The 23,313-nt window shown below is 40.1% G+C and overlaps 1 long non-coding RNA gene across 3 annotated transcripts in view; it reads left to right on the forward strand.

Moving 5' to 3' along the window:
• The window catches only part of LOC124720064, a 75,042-nt gene that overhangs the window by 46,355 nt on the left and 5,374 nt on the right, over nucleotides 1-23,313 (forward strand). For all 3 annotated transcript variants that reach the window (XR_007006053.1, XR_007006054.1, XR_007006055.1), the window contains 2 exons: nucleotides 8,758-8,826; nucleotides 17,254-17,310. This is a non-coding gene — a long non-coding RNA (uncharacterized LOC124720064). The remainder of the gene's footprint in view (nucleotides 1-8,757; nucleotides 8,827-17,253; nucleotides 17,311-23,313) is intronic.

Here is a 23,313-nt window from a genome sequence, read left to right on the forward strand (position 1 = left end):
ACACGAAAGTTTGTGCCGGACCAAGACTCGAACTCAAATTTTCCACTCGTTACGAGCGTTCACCTTAACTGCTTCGGCGATCTGAATGTTCCCCCGGGACTGATCCAGACTTCTATATATCGTGTAGTCACATCCCGTATGCCCACACAATTTGCGATTCTTGTGCAGGGAGAGAAGAGTGTTATATTGTCATTTTAGCCTCTCATTGGTGCATATTTGTAATATTTGAACTTTTTCACAACATTATATTATTGTATATAAATTAGTTGTCAGTTGACAGCTCCCACCAGCAATACACGAATGGGACCTGTGCTGTTTTTGCAGGCTCCAACCTTGTTGGCAGTTCCACTGTGCAAATCATTGTTCTTGCTGGTACTCAAGTAGCAAATGTATTTTAATGCGAAAATGTTGTCTAAATGAAGAAAAAATGTAACCTTGGCCCAAATGACAATTAACAGCACTACGGAGGTCTAAATCGTAGTCAACTTAGAGAATTTTTATGTACTTTTTGTAGGAAGTACAGACATCAAACTTAATACTTGTTACAAGTTAAATGTTGACAAAATTTCAAAACGATGTCTTCCTCGAGCATTATGCACGAGTCCTCTATAGACCGTATGCTGAAGCTGTGGCGCAATCCCAACTGAGGGATGTTTGGTGAAGACTAGGGACCATATTATACGCATTTGCATGCTGCATATGCATTTGCATATTTCGCTCCTTTTCACCAGTTATTGCATATTTTAATAAAAACTGGTGACATTACATATTTCACTCTTTTTACAATATTTTAAAAATTGAGATGGGTAGTCTCTAGCTCTATCTAGTTTCTATGTCTCACACATTCACTGCACCTAAAACTGCGTGTAATAGCTAACCGAAAGCCCACTGCATGGCGAAATCATTACAGAATAGGAACAGGAAGAGGCGTACAGCGTCAGTGCTCCTGCGCCTGTGCCCCCCCGGTTAATCCCCCCCCACTCTCCTGCCGTATGCGTTCACAACAAATAAATTAAATTACGCGAGCTTTTAGTCGCACATCCGTTGTTTCAGTTTAGCTTTCTGCTTACTTGTACACAGTTGAACGTGTTAATGATGTGCAGTGTATAACATGTCGTGTGCCATACCACCCGAAAAAAGAATGGTCGTTTCGTGGATAGCTGACCGTCCCGGAACATTTACATATGACGGAATTATTTTATGTTGTCAAGTCTGTGAAAAAAATGTTTTGTGCAAAAAAGAAAAAGTTTCAAGTAGATCAGCATGCCGAGACAAATCTTCCTATCACAGGAATGCAGAAGAAAGGTGATGACAAAAATTTCTGATAACAGCAAGTTGCAGTAGCAAAGACTTCTCAGAGGTAACCAAAAAAGTCTGTTTAACATGGATCTGTGCAGAGCATTCATTGCAAGCAATATTCCTCCTCACAAACTTATAAACTCTATCCTCTAAGGCTTCCTGCAGAAATATTGCTTAAATCAAAATATACCAGATGAATCGACATTGTGTAAAAATTACATACCGACAATGTGCGTAAATGTTCTGGAAGAAATACGCAATGAACTCGAGGGCAACATGATCTGGATTTCAGTTGACGAAACTGCAGAGACAGTTGTGGCCTGTACTTTGCAAATTTAATTGGTGATGTTTTAAAAGAAGAGCCTTCTTCTTCCTATTTAGTGATCTGCAAAGAACTTGAAAAAGTAAATCATTCTACGATCACTAGATTTGTGATTGAGGGTATTAGAAAAATATATCCAGAATCTTCTGCAGATGCAAGTGTGTTTGTGTTTGAGATGCTGCTCCCTATATGAACAAAGCAGGAAAAGCCCTCAGAGTATTTTATCGTAATTTGATTCGTGTGATGTGCTTTGTTCACTGAGCACATCGCCTTGCTGAATGTAAGTAAACTGATTTCACCCACAGAGAAAGTGTTTCTAAAGGCTCCTGCTCGCATCAAGACCTACAAAGAAAAACTACCAAATGTGCAATGATTATAACGAGTCCGCCTCGTTTGCAAATAGAAACAGGATGTTCGCCTAGGTTTCGGTGCAGATAATGATGCCTTCTTTGGAACACACTAAAACTACAAACTGCGTAAATAGGCATCGCCCAGCATTAATACAGTTTGTACTTTTAGTGTGTTCCGAAGAAGGCACGGTTATCCGCGCCGAGACCTAGGTCAACATCTGGTTTCTATTTGCAATTGAGGCGGATTCTTAATAATCATTAAATTATTCCAGTCATAACTCATTGGGGTACGTAGGTTGAAGCTGTGTCATTTTACAATAAAAATTTCAAGGCCATTAGAAGGGTAGTAAATGAATAGTGCAGAGGCTTTGGCAGTTTGCCAATCCAAGGAAGCTTTTAATGATTCCGGTATTAAAAAAGACATTGCTGTGATTAGCACTACTTTTCCCATATGCCTGCAAGTATTAAAAAGCTTGAAACTCAATGTATGGCATTGAATGAATCTATTCAGTTAATGAATGAAATTATTCTAGTGAACTGCTCATTGCCGGAGGTATTTCCGAGGAAACTTATAGAAAAATTTGAAAACATTTTATACAATAACCCAGGCTTTGAACCCTTGTACCATATTGATAGTTTTATTAATGGGACGGGTGAACTTTTACCAGAAACGGTAAGTGCCAACATAGCATCCAAATTCAAATACTGCCCAGTCACCTCAGTTGATGTAGAACGGTCCTTTTCTACTTATAAAAATGTTTTGAGTGATCGAAGACACAATCTTACCACCAAACTTTTGGAACAGTACTTGTTTGTATGTATTTACAATACTAGAAAAATGTAAAATAAATTGTAAATGATGCTTTGGTCCAATAGTATTAATTAAAAGTTAATGATGTTAAAAAATTCATGATTATGTGTTGTTTTTTAAATAAAATATTACTAGGTTTTTGAGTGTGCCCCCCCTGCGTGCAGTATATCTCGAAGTTGGTCCTGTACGTATCGATTGTTTTGCCGTGACTCAACTCACATCGCGTCTGTTTGTTACCGACAACAATAGTGGAGAAGGAACAACTCTTGAAATACAGTATGAGTCCCCATTTTGCAAATTTTTAGAAAATAATCCCAGAAAGCCTCCCTCCCCCCCTTCCTAACCTCTACCAGAAATTATTCAGAAAGTATTATCAACATTCTAAATGTACCGATGTTTGGCATGGCTGGCACTCTTCCTCGTAATTGATATGCACAGGTTCGACTTTGAGATGTAATGCACGCAGTAACTCCTATGTTTTTTTATTATTTGATCTTGCAGATTTCTGCACTTTTTGTGCATTTTTAAGCATTTTTCATGCATATTTTAAGATTTTTATGATGCATATAATCCAGTGATGACACACCCACAAGAATAGCATTTTAGAGCAGTTTTGAAAAAATTGTAAGCTTTCATCAACCTGAAGGTGGTTTTGAGCAGCACAGTGCTCTACTAGGGACAGTCCTACTCAAGGCCATACACCATGGCCCTCCTCTGACCTTTAAACTCATTCATCTACAGTTTGTCAACTCCAAACTGTGGTTGAACTTGCCGTTTTTCACAATAACAGATCCATCAGGAGGTTAAGGAAGTGATTAACGACAAATAAAAACGTGTAGCTACCTCAGCTTTTACACCACTCTTCACCTGTCTGTCAGCAATGTTGCGAATGACCGACGGTGGAAAGATGGTGTGCTTCAGCAGTCAGTACCTCGCTACCTGCCATGGCACGAGCATCAGTGTGTGTGCAGATAATGGATGTGTGTTACTTAAAGTAACAAGTGGGATTATGATATTACGTGTGTTATCAGTTGCTTGTCTTATTACTGTGCTGACTAATAAAACATTATTATCTCAAAGTGTAGTGTTTGATTAGCTGCAAAGGTGTTACTCATACTGGCACGCTGCCAGCTTCATACTGTATTTACTTGAGTGTAAGACGCCCCTGAATATAAAATGGCCAAATTTTTAAAATTTTTTTATTTATTCATTTTTTTAATGACAGGCTCCTTGAGAGAAATTTATTTTTAACAGATTCTGATTAACTAGAATTACAAACTCTTTTATTGACATAAAGTATCTGCCAAAAAGGTAACCTTATAACTATTCTAAACTTTTGCCATTTATTGATTGCTAGTATGCAGGTCATATGTAACAACACCAACTAATATGTAAATAAAAGATTGCATTTAAGATTGCGTTCCACTCTCGAAGTTTTGCTCATCCCGCGATCTACTGATGTCTGTCGGTGCTATCTCCACAACGGGTCTTGCGACTGTAATTTATTTTTGCTTTGACAATTACAGTCTGTTTAATATGATATACTTCCTTTGTTAGCCACGTCATTCTATATTAATTTTCCTTCTTGTTTCAACTGAATTTCACCAATGTGGTATACAGCTGAGTAAAATCAGGTAATGTTTTTACATGGTATTGTAATACATGAACAGTGGTCAAATTTCTCATTTGCAATCTACGTAGTAAATCATTACAGTGTCTCATAACCAAATAAAATTTTGATCTGGTTTCTGAATCAACTAATGTTCTTTGAAGGACAAAAATTTCTATATTTGAATGTTACCTTTACTTAAAAAATTGCATTAATGTTTGTGTAGAATATTTATACATGTATGAGAATGTTTATTGGAAACCTGTTAAAATACAACAAAAGCTTGTAAGTTGATAGACTTAAATTCTATTTCCTCCTGTGTTTCACCAAACTGTCAAATGTCAATCAGAGCAATAGACTGTTGTGGCTAGTTCATTATTTCTTGTGTATCTCTTGCACTAGTCAGTGTCACGTGATCGTTCGAGTAACGCCGATACTGTACCGAGCACTTCAGTGTATTGGGAACTCTCGAGCTTGTCGGAATGTATCATTTGCCGAGCCCTGCCCTTCAGAATTATTTAAAATAAAATTGCACAAAGCTTCATCTTCATGATGACCACTGTAAATGTAATACTACTACTGTGCACATTACTAAACAATGTGATAATGGTGACCTCAGAAAAGTAGTTCAATCAGCCAATTTAAGACAACCCTGTAGCTTTTGAATGACACATTTGGAAAGAAACCTCATCTTATAATTATGTAAATACTCTAGATGATGCAGGGTTTTCAATATGTTATCTGCTGATACATATTTCACCATGAGTGATCTGAAGATGATTGTGTGGTGAACTGAAATTAGTCTTCACATTTTAATGTTTTATAGTGCACGGGATCTAGATAGTAAAAAAGTTTTTACTGACGTGAGCTATTAATACCTGCTGGGTCGAAATGGAAACACAGTTTCCTTCTGTAATGTGTTTCTGTTGTTTTAGAGGAGGACACCAGACAGCGAGGTCATCGGTCTCATCGGAATAGGGAAGGACGGGGAAGGAAGTCGGCTGTGCCCTTTCAGAGGAACCGTCGTGGCAATTGCCTGGAACGATTTAGAGAAATCACAGAAAACCTAAACTGGGACGGCCGGACGTGGGATTGAACCGTCATCCTCCCGAATGCCAGTCCAGTGTCCAAACCACTGCGCCACCTCACTCGGTGTGTGTGTTTCAGTCGTGGCAAGATTGACGGTGGGTCGAGTGGTTTCGCTAAATGACTGCCCCATCTGGGAGTGTGGTGGCTCATCGGTTTGCACAAGGGCCGCACTGTTTTGGAAGACTTGCAGTGTTGAGGGCTGCAATGTGGCGGGAGCTCTGTGTCTAGTGGTAGCCTGCATTGAGGTAGGCTGGCTTGCACCAGGACGTGGACAGTGCTGTGTCTACCCCTTTAATGTGGAGAGTGAGTGTGCTAGTGTTGTGTCCTGTGAATGGATTTGAGCCTCAGAAGGGCGGTTCTACTGCTCCACACAGTGGACCGTGTCAGAGGAAAATGTGGTACGTCATTGCCAGCTCTCTGAGAACAGAAGTAGTCCGTTTTCAGTGCCGTGTTGTTCCACTCGGTAAGTAAGTGTGGAGGGTAAGAATTGTAGAGGGAAACCTATGTGTAACTACGGGAAGCAGGTCCAAAAAGATATAGATTGTGGTAGTTGTGCATGAAGAAGAGGTTTGATCGGGATACACTGATGTGGGAAGCTGCTTATCTGTTGCAAAGCCATTGTACAGCAGGCATGTGAATCGGTACTGAGGATGTTATGCCACCAGTTGTCAGACATGTGATACTTTTACCGCAATATGTTTGGGACTATGTTACCTCATTATTGAGTGCTATAAAATATGGAAACCAGTTAAGAAATCACAATACTACACATACTGACCCATATAAAAATATTTATACCTCCCTTTAATGTAACATACCATAAAGCTTCTGTGCCATTAGGCATCATCAGCAGTAAAATCCAGCAGCAAATGTGCATTGTCATACATAAAACTCTTCTCAGAACATCTCATATTGGCAGGTTACACTCTCGAGGCACAGTTTGCGTGTTAAATTGGACGACATTAGTGTCACCTTAGCGATATCTCCTCAGGGAACAGCAACAGATTTATTCGAATTAGCGGCATTAGGTTTAATGTTTTCAGTTGCCTTCCATATGGATGCACACAATGAAACACAGGTGTAGTAATTGTTTTTAGAATTTTTAGAACTTTTGATTTTCATAAATTTTACTGTAGAAAGTAACATTGTTGAGGGCTCTGACTTATGCTTTGCAGTCGAGTGCTATTTTTGGTAGGTGACAGCGGCAGTTTTAGTTTAACAACTGTGCCTTGAGAGCATAACATACTAACATGAGATGTTCGAGGAAGAGTTTTGTGTTTGACAGTGCATGTTTGCTGTTGCCTTTTGCTATTGATGATGGCGCCTAATGGCACAAGAGCTTTGAGGTACATTACACTGTGGGCCGACATAAATATTTCAGTATAGGTCAGTAGGTAGAGTGTTGTAATTTATTGGTGGGTTTCCTTGTTTTATAGCACTTGATAAATGCGTTGTGGTAAAAAGACCAGATATTTGACCACTCATGGTGTAACATACTCAGTACCATTGGGGTGCAGCGTAAAACAAAAGTCTTTTGAATGAAGACCACAGCAACATGCAGTTGATATTGATGAAGTTATAATAAGTGACAGATAATTATTACTCACGTATGGGCCCAGTAGGACCACGCGAGGTACAATCCATCAATGTCACGTTTGATGGTTGGCCTTTCTTTGTGCCCAAATTTGTTTCATCCTTTCAGAATGAAGTCTCTTTCTTTCATCAGACCACGGTGTTCCAATCTGTTTTCTAATCAGTGGCAGATTATTGACTGATTTCTCCTCTCCCCCCCCCCCCTCCCCCCTCCCCTGTTGACTTTCATCTACACTCTGAACTAATGAGATACCTATTAATTGAATGTCCTTTAGCTGTAGCAGAGAAAGCCTGTGGATGCAATTTCTTATCTACTACAGTTGATAGTGAGTGAATTGGAAAATACACATTGTATTTAGTCAAAATTCTACTGTGCAACAACCGAGCGAGGTGGTGCAGTGGTTAGACACTGGACTCGCATTCTGGAGGGCGACAGTTCAATCCCGCGTCCGACCATCCTGATTTACATTTTCCATGATTTCCCTAAATCACTCCAGGCAAATGCCGGGATGGTTCCTTTCAAAGGGCGCGGCCGACTTCCTTCTGCATCCTTCCCTAATCCGATGAGACCGCTGACCTCGGTGTCTGGTCTCCTTCCCCGAAACAACCAACCAACCTACTGTGCATAAGTGTACAGGTAGGCTAGCTTGCTAGCTCTGTGAAGCTCTTTGCAAATGTTGCCATTGTGTACAGGGATTTCATATTGTTAGGAAATTATTGTTAAATGTAGTGAGTCTTGAAGATGATTTGCACATTGTTCAAGGACTGACAAATGATGTAATATAAATTGTAAATTGCTCGATTACTAGAAACGAACACAACTGTCAATAGGTGCAGTTGAGTGAGTGTGTGTGTGTGTGTGTGTGTGTGTGTGTGTGTGTGTGTGTGTGTGTGTGTGTGTGTGAGAGAGAGAGAGAGAGAGAGAGAGAGAGAGAGAGAGAGAGAAAGAAATTGGGAGGGACGGGGGGGGGGGGGGGGGTGTTCACCCTTAGTTATGTGGGATTTGAAGAAGGGAAGAGAGAGATATAGAACTAAAAGTACTGTCTAATTGAACTTTCCCAAAAATTTTGTAATGCAGGCTACATTCGATATTTGCTTTTCACCAGGATAATGTGTCATACTTATAGGTACAGCCCGTATTTGCGTGCTGCCTATTGTGGATAATGAAGTCATAAATATTGTTTGATATCACATACAGTTGTACTGTTGTCCATAAGCATTGGCATCATACCAACTCAAATGCTTTTTGAAAGTTTAGAAATAATCTGTTCAGCTGTTTGGCCCAATCTGTGGCTCTCACAATGTCATAAGAGAAGAATGAAAGTTGGGTTCTGCACTGCTGATCCTTCTGGAATCAGAGCTGGTTGACACAGAGAAAGTAATTCTGTTAGAGACAGCCATTGTAATTCTACAAGACATAATGTAGGGTAAGTTCATATGACTCTGTTGTGGACGTGGGCTGGTTGCCATCACGCACTCTCCTGTCAAAATTGTGTACAGTTAGTACCAATTGTTCGTTGGTAGGACTGAGGGTGTTGCTCAATGTGTAGTTGCGTATGTTGCCTAACTTTGCATTTTTTATTTTAGTTGTGATTGAATTCCCTTTTGTTTAGATTAAAGTTAATGTTAACTAGTCACTTTTAATATCTAGTGTACAGAGATACAGGTTCAATTCTTTTTTCAGGCATATTGTAAGGCAGAAGAGCCTGTGCTGGTCTCACTTGTCCCAGTGCTTCTCAAAGAAGAACATGTGGTAAGTTTTGTTATTAAGACATTTGCATTTGGTAATGAATTGGCTTAAGTTGAGACAATAATGACCCATGATCTATCTTAGAAGATAGATTGAAGCATACATTTTAGATAGATGTGTTAAATCTCTGACACTGTGGACTGGAATACACTATTTAATATATCAAAAAAATTAATCAATTTTTGAAAATATAATGTAATTGAATAGGTAAAAAATCTACTCACCAAGTGGCGGCGGGAGGAAACATGTACAAAGATATTGAAATCTGCAAGCTTACAGAGCCAGTGGCTCATTCTTCTGACAGAAGAGTTGAAGGGGATGGAAAGAGGGGTGAAGGAAAAGGTCTGGTGAGCTTTAGGCACCAGAGAGGAGAAGACACTGATTCCAAAAGCCTGCGGATTTTAATACGTTTATATTTTTCTCCTGCTGCCACTGCTCAGAATGCACTATTTGGAATTCTTAAGTTGTCACGCATAAAATACAGGGAGCAAAAAGAAATGTCTTGTACAGAAACAAGACTGCAGCTGTAAGAGTCAAATTGCTGCAGCGCACCTATCACGGACTGCTGGCAGCCCAGTGTCTGCCAGCTGCACAAACCACGGCAGGGCTGAGAAGTCGGCAAGTAGATTGTGTTAAGAGGGCAGTGCCAGTGGCCGCACCAAAATGACACTTGCTGCATGCTGTTAGCATTGGCGTTAGGCGATTGAGGCTGTGTTCCGCTTCTGTGACCCGGCCGAGCAGCCAGTCGAAAAGCTGTAGTACTCTGCACACTGAAGATTTAAGTTCGTGCTATGGTAGCAGCCAGTCAGGAACTGTCAAATTCACCACAGCCGCTGCCGTCCAGTTTGCCGTCCACTGCCACTCGCAACTGAGATGTCGCACGCCCTAGGAACGGTCTCCGCCAGCTTGGCGTATCAAATGCGTTGCCACAGTTGCGAGCAAATCGTTTCTGAAAAACAGAAATTTTTAATATTGAATATTAATTTAAATCTTTGGGAGTCTTTTGTGAACGTCTTTATATGAAGTATAGCCTTGTATGGAAGAGAAATTTGGACGGTCATCATTTCAGGCAAGAGGAGAAGAGCTTTTGAAATGTCATACTACAGAAGGCTGCTGAAGATAAGTGGTAATGGATAACTAGTGAAGTAGTTCTGGATCAAATTAGAAAGAAAAGAAATTTATGTCACATCTTGGCTAAAAGAGGATGTATGCTGGGGCATCAAGGGATTGTCAGTTTGGTGATGGAGGGGATAGGGTTAAAATTGTAGAGGAAGAACAAGGTTTTATTGCACTAAGCAAACTGAAGTGGATGCAGGTTGTTGTACCTATACTGTGATCAGGAAAGAGGCTTGCCAAAGATAGACTTCACGGAGAGCTGCCTCAAACCAGTCTTTGTGCTGAAGGCCACAGCAGTGTTGAGACCCTAATTTTGTGTGAAAGGTCAAATTGAGTGAGTTCGCCATAATGTTCCAAGCTATAGTGTAATTAGTGGCTGCTTAGAATGTGTGAACTGTTTCAAGAAGTGTTTAGGCCATACGGTATATAGTGCCGCACTTAATGCTGGAAATGGGTACTGCACTCAAACATGGTGGCAACAGAAGTACACATTAATGGCCATACAGTAAAGGTAACACTGTTCGTAGCATCTTCCACTGTGTAAATGTAAAACAAATTGTTGGCTTGTTTTATGAAAATGAAAGTTGCTACTCACCATATAGCGGAGATGATGAGTCGCAGATAGGCGCAACAAAAAGACTGTCACAAATAAGCCTTTGACCTACAAGGCCTTTGTCAGAAACACACGCGCGCACACACACACACACACACACACACACACACACACACACACACACACACACACACACACGACTGGCGGACTTTGGCAGCTGAAGCCACACTTATTCGTAATATATCATTTGTTCTGAATTTTACATTGTTTGATGTTGGCTTACCCCCCCCCCCCCCCCCCAATAGTGTTCATAAGGAGTTGTCCTCTGGGAGAAAGCACATAAAATAAATAGCTATGGGCACCCACATGGGGTCATTCTATGCCAAACTATTCATGGGCCATCTAGAGCAATATTTCTAACTGCCCAGAGTCCAACCCCTCACCATTTCAGATTCATTGGTGTCACCCTCATGGTCTGGACTGAGGGTGAGGTCACCCTAGCCACATTCCCCCAAAACCTCAACACCTTCCTCAATGCTGACCTCCACCTCAAGGATAGCTTCATCAGTACCTCCGTCCATACCAAACCTTCCAAACACCGACAGTACCTCCACTTTGACAGCTGCCACCCATTCCGTACCGAGAAATTGCTCGCGTACAGACTAACCACCCGTGGTCATCCCATCTGCAGGGACGAGCAGTGCCAGAGCAAATATACCGAGTATCCCACCGAGACCTTCGCAGACCGAAATTACCCTCCCGACCTTTTACAGAAGCAGATCTTGTATACCTTGTCTCTCCAGCCATCTACCACCTCCTACTTACTCACCATCTGGCTACAGAGCAGCATTCATCTCGTGCCTCGGAACCACGTACGACTGGAGCAACAGTTCTGACTACCTCTCACTGTGCCCTGAAATAGACCTAGAGGTAAGACCTATCCCGTACATTCTCCCAACCACATACTCCGGTCAGACATCTTCTACCCAATCAGAGGTAGGACTACCTTGGAAGCAGTTTTTCTGAACTACGCAGGTGGGAACTCTGCCTGCAATATATCCTATATTACCGTAACCCCCCTGGCCTCAGCCTTCATTAGTCCCTGTCCTCCACTTACCTATCCCCTTCCCTGCTCTCACTCCAGCAATACACGGTCTTCTATTCCACTAACACACCCATTAGTCACTAGTCTTTTTCCCCATCTCTTCTTCTCTCCTCCTTTCCCCACTGCCTCCCCTCCCATCCCCCTCTCCCCCCCCCCCACTCCCCACACATACAAACCTCTCAACTGCAGCTAAATACCCTACCCTATCCCCAATGCGCCCTTGCAAGCTCCCACAAGCAGCACGACACCTTCCCCCACCCCACTCTGCACCCCATGCCGCCTCCTTACCATCACAACTGGATAGCTGCTCCTGTCGGGCGCATATACGACTCAGCTCAGCCACAGTGGTCACAGGTGGCAGAGAGAGAGAGAGAGAGAGAGAGAGAGAGAGAGAGAGAGGGGGGGGGGAGAGAGAGACAGAGAGAGAGAGAGACAGAGAGAGAGAGAGAGAGAGAGAGAGAGAGAGAGAGAGAGAGAGAGAGAGAGTCCATCTGTCCGTCCATCCTCTAGTCCTCTGTATGGCTTTTCACAATATTGTTAAAATAAATAATGTTTTTATTCAGGAGAAATGAGCAGCAAGAATATTGTGTAAAGTAGATAGATGGTGGTGCCCCTTGCAGAGGCTGCTTTACGGATCTCGAAATTCTTACACTCACTTCCTGGTACATTTATGTCACAACGATTTTTGTTGCTTATAATAAAAATTTCCTTCAACTGAAAAGTGATTTGCACAGGTTCCTTTGGGTCTAGTATTCGGAGTTAAGTTACATACTCTGGTGCAAAGGATTTCAACATATACTACAAACAGAAAGCAAAGATATTTGGGCAGGAACATTTGGCAGTTAATAAGAAAATGGAAAACATTCCTTGTTGGCCATTCCTTCTAAAATTATCTGAATCGGTAGATTTAAGAATTGAAAATTCATATTAGCTACATGACAAATTACAATGTTCATATGAATCTACATCTACATCCAGATTCCGCAAGCCACTGTATGGTGCATGTTGGAAGGCATGCTCTACTACTACTAGTCATTTCCTTTCCTGTTCTAGCTGCAAATGGAGCGAGGGAAAAACAACTGTCTATATGCCTCCATGTGGCCCCTAATCTCTCTGAGCTTATCTTTGTGGGAACTGTACATTGGCGGCAGTAGAATCGCTCTGCAGTCAGCCACAAATGGTGGCTCTCTAAATTTTCTGGATATTCCTCCTTGAAAAGAACGCTGTCTTCCCTCAGGTGATTCCATTTGAGTTCCTGATGCATCTCCATAATACTTGATTATTGTTGAAACATATTAGTAACAAATCTAGCAGCCTGCTTCTGAATTGCTTCGATGTCTTCGTTTAGTCCGACCTAGTGTGGATCCCAAACATTCGAGCAGAGCTCGAGAAGAGGTTGCACTAGTGTCCTACATGTAGTCTCCTTTACAGATGAACCTCACTTTCCTAAAATTCTCCCAATAAACCAAAGTGGACCATTCGCCTTCCCCACTACAGTCCTTATATGCTCATTCAATTTCATATCGCTTTGCATTACGCCTAGATATTTAACTGACATGAGTGTGTCAAGCATCTCATTATTTGTAAACTGTGGGTTTGTTTTTCCTACTCATCTGCATTAACTTACACCACAGCAACATTAGCTAACAACCGCAGACTACTGTCCACCAAATCATTTACGTATGTAGGAAAACAACAACTTTCCTCTCACATTTTCCCGGAGCACTCCTGTCTCTGATGAACACACACCATCAGGCGCAATGTACTGGGTTCTGTTACTCAAGAAGTCTTTGAACCACTCGCAAAATCTGGGGACCTATTCCGTATGCTCGTACCTTCATTAACAGTCGGCAGTGTGGTGCCGTGTCAGATGCTTTACAGAAATCTAGGAGTATGGAATGCTGCATGACAAACAATTTTGTGTTTTAAACAGCATTGTTGTTGACCCCTCTGGTTATCTCAGGGTGACTGATCAAAGGTGTACACTCTGGTGTTTTGCTGAGTTGTCGTTTTCATCTCGTGCACAATATTTCAACAACTGGACGAGCCTTCTTCTTTAGGTGCTGTGAGTTTTACTGTTTTGTGCACTTGCGGGGTGGACTCCACTCCACACAGTCTGGTTGGAGTCTGGGAAGTGAGTAACAGCAAAACTCATAGCATCCGTGGAAGACGGCTGCATGAGATGTCGAAATATTGTGCATAAAATGTAACTGACAACTTGGCAGAACGGCTGGTAGCACACAGTTACAGATTTTGTTCTTAGGATCTGCAGCTGTTTTCTTTTAAAACTGACAGTGTAATCAACTAAATGCACTCACAGAAACAGCAAGTGTCATATCGTGAAGCACCAGTCTAATACTTGTCAACCTTCACGGTGATGTTTATCATGTAACAGTTATTTTGTGATTAAAATTTCATTCCATTTTGAACTTATTCATCAATAAAAACTTATCTGGTTTTGATGGTGTTCCAGTAGAGTACTAAAGATTTATTCTCATAAAATAAGCCTCATGTTATTGGAAATATGTAATGCATCAACTGAGTCAAGACATTTTTCCAGAGAAACTGAAATACACCATTGTTAAACTCCTCTTTAAGAAGGTGATAGGAGAGGTCAATAACTGCTGACCTGTTTCATTGTTGACATCATTTTCCAAAATGCAGTTGAATACCAGCAGCTGCCAGTCTTGTGATGGCTTTTGTTACCACTGGAAAGTTGGCATTGGTGATGCCAAGTTTCCAGACAAGGTGTGTATGTGTGTGTGTGTGTGTGTGTGTGTGTGTGTGTGTGTGTGTGTGTGTGTAAAGACCTCTTTCACAGTTTTGGTAGCACTTGATTCATAGCTATTGAGTTCACAAAAGATTACCTTTCTTTTAGTGTGGATCATCCAGTAATATTCAGCAGCATTAAGACAGGAATCCAGTCATCTAAGCACAAGGTGGGGGAAGGAGGGGCAGTGAAGGTGCTCATTCCTTGGATTTCTGTACCTGTAGCAGGACGTTCACATTAATTATTATGCCACAAGTAATTAATTTTCCTACATCGGAGCAATTTGATCACACCTCTTCTGCAACTCTGCGTAACGCATGAATGAGTCAAATGACATAAACCATACTGCGGTAGAGAATTTGGAGCCCTTGGCTGCTTTAGCCGTGTATGAAGCACCATCTGTTGCCAGAAGCAAAACATTTTCTCTGCTCACAACATCTTGTCACAGTAGCTTCACAGAGTTGTGAAACAAAATGGCAACTGTTGAATTTTGTACTCTCTCTCAAGAGCTTCACGCATTAGGAGGAACATTTTTCCAGGCCTGTCAACTTTCAGAACACCCCATAACATCTGCAACATAATGTCCCCCCCACATTGGTACCTTTGTATAGGGACGTTGATCTTTAGTTCAGCAACACTAATTCATTTTTTTTTTTTGAGCTACTCTTCGTAGCACACTGATAAATAGTTCTTTCTCAATATAGATTAACCTGGAACAGGATGTTTTGTGTACTTCTCAAGAACTGTCTGAAATGTGGATTCTTCAGCTTCTCAGATGGGATGTTGCAAGACACCATCATTTCTCCTGTCTTTAAATGTTTGTACAATTGAAGATGAACCTGTCTGCTCAACTAACAGCATTTGTCTGCTGCCATTTTCAGCACTTCTCTTCACACAGCTGCTGTATTTGGTGGTATTACAGTGCTATTGCACATTAAAGTGCTTTTCTGCACTAACTTTGACTTCACTTAATTAACAAAATAACATTTCCCCACCAGTGCTAAAGAACTTATCATCAAACTCACGAACGAAACCTTGCAACTCCATGCTGATGGACCGCTTTTGTTGAACCACTTGAGTTTATATTCTGACTGAATAGTGTGACCACGTGTGTGATGTTTATCATGTCGGGAGGTGCCTTTGTTAGTTTTGAGAATGTTTTGTTGGCCCCACCCAACAGTGTCTTACATCAGCAAACTGACTAGTGTGTAATGCTACTTGTCTACTGTTGTTGTGATCTTCGGTACAGAGACTGGTTTGATGCAGCCCTCCATGCTACTCTATCCTGCGCAAGCTTCTTCATCTCCAAGTAACTACTGCAACTTACATCCTTCTGAATCTGCTTAGTGTATTCATCTCTTGGTCCCCCTCTACGATTTTTACCCTCCACATTGCCCTCCAATATTCAATTGGTGATCCGTTGATGCCTCAGAACATGTCCTACCAACCCAGCCCTTCTTCTTGTCAAGTTGTGCCACAAATTCCTCTTCTCCTCAATTCTACTCAGTACCTCCTCATTAGTTACATGATTTACCCATCTGATCTTCAGCATTCTTCTGTAGCACCACATTTCAAAAGCTTCTATTCTCTTGTCTAAACTAATTATTGTACTTGTTTCACATCCATACGTGGTTACACTCCATACAAATAGTTTCAGAAAAGACTTTCTGACCCTTAAACTTATACTTAATGTTAACAAAGTTCTCTGCTTCAGAAACACTTTCCTTACCATTGCCAGTCTACATTTTATAGCCCCAACCATCATCAGTTATTTTTATCCCCAAATAGTTAAACTCCTTTACTACTTTAAGTGTCTCATTTCCTAATCTAATTCCCTTAGCATCACCTGATTTAATTCGACTACATTCCATTATCCTCTTGTTTTGCTTTTGTCGATGTTCATCTTACATCCCCCTTTCAAGACACTGTTTATTCAATTCAACTTCTCTTCCAGGTCCTTTGCTGTCTCTGACAGAACTAGTATGTCATTGGTAAACCTCAAAGTTTTTATTTCTTCTCCGTGGATTTTAATTCCTTCTCCAAATTTTTCTTTTGTTTCCTTTACTGCTTGCTCAGTATACAGACTGAATAACATTGAGGATAGGCTACAACCCTGTCTCACTCCTTTCCAACCACTGCTTCTCTTTCATGTTCCTTGACTCGTATAACTGCCGTCTGGTTTCTGTAAAAATTGTAAATAGCCATTTGGCCCCTGGCACCTTCAGAATTTGAAAGAGACTATTCCAGTCAACATTGTCAGAAACCTTCTCTAAGTCTACAGATGCTAGAAACATAAGTTTACCTTTCCTTAATCTATGTTAAGATAAATCGTGAGTCGTACGTCAGTATGCCTCACATGTTCCAACAAGAATCCAAACTGATTCTCCCCAAGGTCGGCTTCTACCAGTCTACTAAAGTCGTGATAAATAAAGCTTTGTAGTAATTGTTGTGTTTATTTGTGGCATTATAATCTGAAACATTGTCATGTGAGAAACATTTTCATGTTTTTATTCGTGTGTCCATATAAGATACAACAAATATATAAAGTTTTGCAAAAGTTGGCGGAAATATGACCTGTTACTGAAAAAAAAGATGTAAATATGGCTTTGGATGTATAATAGAAGTACATTTATCTATACTATATCACCTGAATTTATGCATAAATTGTTGTTAAATTCACCATGAAGTTCAGGAAAAAATATGACTTGTCATAAAAATGTGGGCCCTTCTTATGATTACTTGAAGTGAAAAGTGAAGTGTCAAAAGTATTCAGTAATGTACCACAAGGAAACAGAGAATTAAACCTTTTAAACATAATTTCTGTCATGTAAATTTCATACACCACGAAAACATTATAAATCTGACATCTGTTGTAAATTTTTCCAGCTTGATGAATCGCCGGAGGACTTTGAAGTTGGCAGTCACCCATTGCTAATAAATCTGGTGAGTCACTGAGTTTTATAATATTTCAGTACTTACGACTAGAATACAAGTTGCAATAAGCTCAGTAAGAAGGCCTGACTGCAACTCATTTTCTCAATGAAATTGTGGTTCTGTTGTTTGTCTTCTTCTTCTTAGTTCTTCAATCGTCAGGTTGGTTGTCGGCAGGGCACAAAGCTTTTCTTTCTTGGGCCTTCATCTTGAGAGTGGTATGTGGTGCAGTCGTTACTGTCCATGACCTAGGCAAATATTCCAGTCTGGGTCTGCCGCTTGTGTCTTATCTCATTCTGTACAGCGAAACATTCCAAACATGCCTTTATGAGGTCTTTCCTGAAATGTCTGTCTATGCAGCTGGGTGTGAAAAGGTTCCGCAGTTTATAAATATTTTAGCATACAGTCACTAATATTAGGAACAAGTCGAGAGCAATGTGTTTCGAGAGTCGAGCTCTCATCATCAGGCTGTCTAAGTTAACCCTACATAAAATGCACTTCAGAAGCACTGGAGGTCAAAATATAAGATTATTCAGACATGGAGACTAACATCTTACTTTAAAACTGGAAGCACCAGATTCCCTGCATCCTTATCTGCATATTCTTCAAAACATTGTTTATGTAAGGCAGTAAACATCAGTCACACCAGCTGCCTCTCAGTGCACGTCAGAGCTGCACACGTGTTTATAAATAAGTGGTGCCTTAAAAGCAGCACTTCGAAGGAAGTGTGTTAACATGGATAAGGAAGCAGGGAATCTGATGCTACCACTTTTCAAGTAAGACAAGGACTTCACAGCTTAGTAATTTCATTTGTTTTTCTGTTTTTACCTTGAATGTTTTTGAAGTGCATTTTATGTAGGATTAATTTTGAAGCCGGATGATGGCAGCTTGACCCCAAAAACATGTTGCTGTGGATTATGTTCCTAAAATTAGTGGTTGTATGCTAAAATATGTATAAAGATTGCCTTAAAAATAGCTACCTTGGTGCTTAAAATGGACAATATTAGAAAGTTTGTTCTCTTGTTAAAATCAGTCTTTGTGTGATAGATTTGGCTTGCAATATTCTTCTTTGATCTTCCATTTGATGTAATTTTACTCCATCAGTAGGTGAAGGATTCGGTGGTTACAGTTGCTCACTGAGCTTTGAGCAGTGATATTTTGCTTACTCACCACAAAGATCTTTTTTTTAGCTTCATTAATTTCCATGTTATAAGAAAAACTGAGTGTGGTTCCATCTGGGCCAGCATCACTTCTAATTGAAGGGACTGGTGGAAGAAAGTGCTAACTCACAATAGCATAATTTGGGTTGTTACATGTTGTTCGATTAACCCTTTTGTTACAGCAGTCTGCTTCGCTGAGCTGGTGCCACTGATCGGTGCAGCGTACCGCGAACTGTGCACATTGCGCGTCAGAAAGATGATGTGCAGGTTACTGTATTTAAGTGTTACATAACAATATATTTGGAGATTTTATAAGTATTATAAGAAAAGCCATTTAGGATCATTTGAAAGATTCTTAATAATGTAATTCAGTATGATAAATTTGAAAACAAGGTTCAACACACAAACCCACATTACAATTTTTACACTTGTACTTAGATTCTCATTTTCTGTCATTTGCACTTCAAACAACACACCTTCTATTTAAGTTTCTTCTACTAGTTTGTAAACCGAAGAAAAGTGTCTTTCTGTTAAGCTCAGTGGATGATTATTGCCTGTTCGGTGTTGATATTTTATGCTTCGATGATACTCTTCCAGTATCTCCCTAATTAACTGCAATTGAAGTTTTGCCATGGATACCAGTTCTTTCCTTTTGTGTTTATAAAGACAATAGGCATTCACACACAATTGTCCAGCAAGTGAAAGAAATGTTTGTGATGCCATTGCAGAGATTTGAGTGTTGATTCCACAGTGCTTATAACCGTGTCAGCTTTATCACTGCACCCATTGAATTATTATAATCCAATACGCATACAGGTTTTTGGATAACTTTTACTGTATCAAATTCATCTGAGTGCATGGTAGAAAGCATATAGACTTCTTTTTTATCCAACCACTTTTTGAATATTAAATTTTTGCACGATTGACAGGTTGCCTGTCCTCATTTTAATCATTCACCAGTTTTAGGCATTCCTTTCCTTCTCTTTCTTATGGTCCGCACACATTTGTGCAATTATTGTGTAGCTTTCTAAATAAAGCTGCACTGAAATACCAATTATCTATGTGAACAGTATAGCCCTTTCCTAAATAGGGCTTTACAAGTGCTTCAACTATCGCTCCTGACTTTCCAGTATCCTTATTTTTGGTATCCACCAGGGCAGATGATCCCATGTAAACAATTAAATCTTGTACAAATCCTGTCTCACAGTCACAGGGAAAAAAAGATTTTATTCCAAATCTGTTTCTTTTTGACGGGATGTATTGTTTGAAAGACAGCCACTCTTTATAAAAAAAAAAGTAAACTTTCATATATGCACAGCTTTTGGAATGGCTGAAATGACTGACAAAATTTTTTTTTTTGTAATAAATCAGTGATGATGTTCTGTATTTTGTATAACAATCATTGGTAGAACCGACATCATGGTTGAAATGCAGCATTCATAGTAATTTGGAATAGTGGTCTCTAGCCATTACTTCTCCAAAAATATTGCTTCGCAGAAGTTTGTCTTTACTCCAGTACTCTACTAAATATAATTTCTTGTTCCACGTCATTCAAAATCATATGGCAAAAAAACATAGTTTGGCTACTCCAGTTCCTTCTGAATTGTTTCATTTGCAATTAACTCTACGAGATCTTCAGAGATAATCACATTTCTGTTTTTCCCTTGGTCTTAAGAATGAAAGCTCTCTTCAGCTTCTATCTGTTCCTTCCACAGAAAGAACTCCGAAAATAAAATCACACTGCATAAGTAGCGCAACGGAAGTGCAGCATTTATGTGTTATTCTGAGAAAATAATTTAGTTGAAATACATAAGATAACGTAGTAGGTGAATACGGATTGGGGCTAAGAATGAAAGAGGAAGCTGCCTGATAGAATTTTGCACAGAGCACAACTTAATCATAGCTAACACTTGGTTCAAGAATCATAAAAGAAGGTTGTATACATGGAAGAAGCCTGGAGATACTGACAAGTTTCAGATAGATTATATAATGGTAAGACAGAGACTTAGAAACCAGGTTTTAAATTGTAAGACATTTCCAGGGGCAGATGTGGACTCTGACCACAATCTGTTGGTTATGAACTGTAGATTAAAACTGAAACTGCAAAAAAGTGGGAATTTAAGGAGATGGGACCTGGATAAACTGACTAAACCAGAGGTTGTACAGAGTTTCAGGAAGAGCATAAGGGAATAATTGACAGGAATGGGGGAAAGAACTACATTAGAAAAAGAATGGGTAGTTTTGAGAGATGAAGTAGTGAAGGCAGGAGAGGATCTAGTAGGTAAAAAGATGAGGGCTAGTAGAAATCCTTGGGTAACAGAAGAAATATTGAATTTAATTGATGAAAGGAGAAAATACAAAAATGCAGTAAATGAAGCAGGCAAAAAGGAATATAAACGTCTCAAAATGAGATCGACAGGAAGTGCAAAATGGCTAAGCAGGGATGGCTAGAGGTCAAATGTAAGGATGTAGAGGCTTATCTCACTAGGGTTAAGATAGATAAGACTGCCTGCAGGAAATTAAAGAGACCTCTGGAGAAAAGAGAGCCACTTGTATGAATATCAAGAGCTCAGATGGAAACCCAGTTCTAAGCAAAGAAAGGAAAGCAGAAAGGTGGAAGGAGTATACAGAGGGTCTATACAAGGCGATGTAGTTGAGGACAATATTATGGAAATGGAAGAGGATGTAGATGAAGATGAAATGGGAGATATGATACTGCGTGAAGAGTTTGACAGAGCACTGAAAGACCTGAGTCGAAACAAGGCCCCGGGAGTAGAAAACATTCCATTAGAACAACTGATGGCCTTGGGAGAGCCAGTCCTGACAAAACTCTACCATCTGGTGAGCAAGATGTATGAGACAGGCGAAATAACCTCAAACTTCAAGAAGAATATAATAATTCTAATCCCAAAGAAAGCAGATGTTGACAGATGTGAAAATTACTGAACTATCAGTTTAATAAGTCACAGCTGCAAAATACTAACACGAATTATTTACAGACAAATGGAAAAACTGGTTAGAAGCTGACCTCGGGGAAGATCAGTTTGGATTCTGTAGAAATGTTGGAACACATGAGGCAATACTGACCTTATGACCTTATCTTAGAAGAAAGATTAATGAATGGCAAACCTATGTTTCTAGCATTTGTAGACTTAGAGAAAGCTTTTTGACAATGTTGACTGGAATACTCTCTTCAAATTCTAAAGGTGGAAGGGGTAAAATACAGGGAGCGACACGCTATTTACAATTTGTACAGAAACCAGGTGGCAGTTATAAGAGTCGAGGGACATGAAAGGGATGCAGTGGTTGGGAAGAGAGTGAGACAGGGTTGTAGCCTCTCCCCGATGTTATTCAATCTGTATATTGAGCAAGCAGTAAAGGAAATGAAAGAAAAATTTGGAGTTGGTATTAAAATCCAGGGAGAAGAAATAAAAACTTTGAGGTTCGCCGATGATATTGTAATTCTCAGAGACAGCAAAGGACTTGGAAGAACAGTTGAACAGAATGGACAGTGTCTTGAAAGGAGGATATAAGATGAACATCAACAAAAGTAAAACGAGGATAAATGGAATGTAGTCAAATTAAGTCGGGTGATGCTGAGGGAATTAGATTAGGAAATGAGTCACTTAAAGTAGTAAAGGAGTTTTGCTATTTGGGGAGCAAAATAACTGATGATGGTCGAAGTAGAGAGGATATAAAATGTAGACTGGCAATGGCAAGGAAAGTGTTTCTGAAGAAGAGAAATTTGTTAACATCGAGTATAGATTTAAGTGTGAGGAAGTCGTTTCTGAGAGTATTTAAATGGAGTGAAACATGGACAATAAATAGTTTGGACAAGAAGAGAATAGAAGCTTTCGAAATGTGGTGCTACAAAAGAATGTTGAAGATTAGATGGGTATATCACGTAACTAATGAGGAGGTATTGAATAGGATTGCCAAGATCAGAAGTTTGTGGCACAACTTGACTAGAAGATGGAATCGGTTGGTAGGACACGTTCTGAGGCATCAAGGGATCACCAATTTAGTATTGGAGGGCAGCGTGGAGGGTAAAAATCGTAGAGGGAGACCAAGAGATGAATGCACTAAACTGATTCAGAAGGATATAGGTTGCAGTAGGTACTGGGAGATGAAGAAGCTTGCACAGGATAGAGTAGCATGGAGAGCTGCATCAAACCAGTCTCAGGACTGAAGACCACAACAACACACACAAGATAACACGGAGCAAGTATTATCCGCTCTCTAATAATTATTATAAGCAAGGTGCTGGAGAAATTGTGGTAATGGAGACAGTCTGCCCCATTCATGTGTTGTATAATCTGAAAATGGTTGTGGTATGTAAATACAATCCATGTCAGAATGCTTTATGCCATACTTCCAACCTAACCTCAGCCTAGGGCTGCACCACAGATCAGCCTGTCACCACAATGAAATTTAGAAACATGTAGCATGCTGGGGCAAATCCAGATTAACAATTTAATAAGTCTATCTGACACTGTAGAGTTGTTTAAAGTTATATTCTGAAAATATATTGCCAGTCATGGATTACCCTAAATACTTTCTTATCTGTATTTAGATTAATAATACTCAACATAAACACTAATGATTACTGTTGTTGTTGTTGTTGTTGTTGTTGTTGTGGTCTTCAGTCCTCAGACTGGTTTGATGCAGCTCTCCATCCTAATCTATCCTGTGCAAGCTCCTTCATCTCCCAGTACCTACTGCAACCTACATCCTTCTGAATCTGCTTAGTGTATTCATCTCTTGGTCTCCCTCTATGATTTTTACCCTCCACGCAGCCCTACAATGCTAAATTTGTGATCCCTTGATGCCTCAGGACATGTCCTACCAACCGATC

This window comes from Schistocerca piceifrons, chromosome 11 (genome assembly GCF_021461385.2).
Source record: "Schistocerca piceifrons isolate TAMUIC-IGC-003096 chromosome 11, iqSchPice1.1, whole genome shotgun sequence".
In the NCBI taxonomy this organism is placed as follows: domain Eukaryota; kingdom Metazoa; phylum Arthropoda; class Insecta; order Orthoptera; family Acrididae; genus Schistocerca; species Schistocerca piceifrons.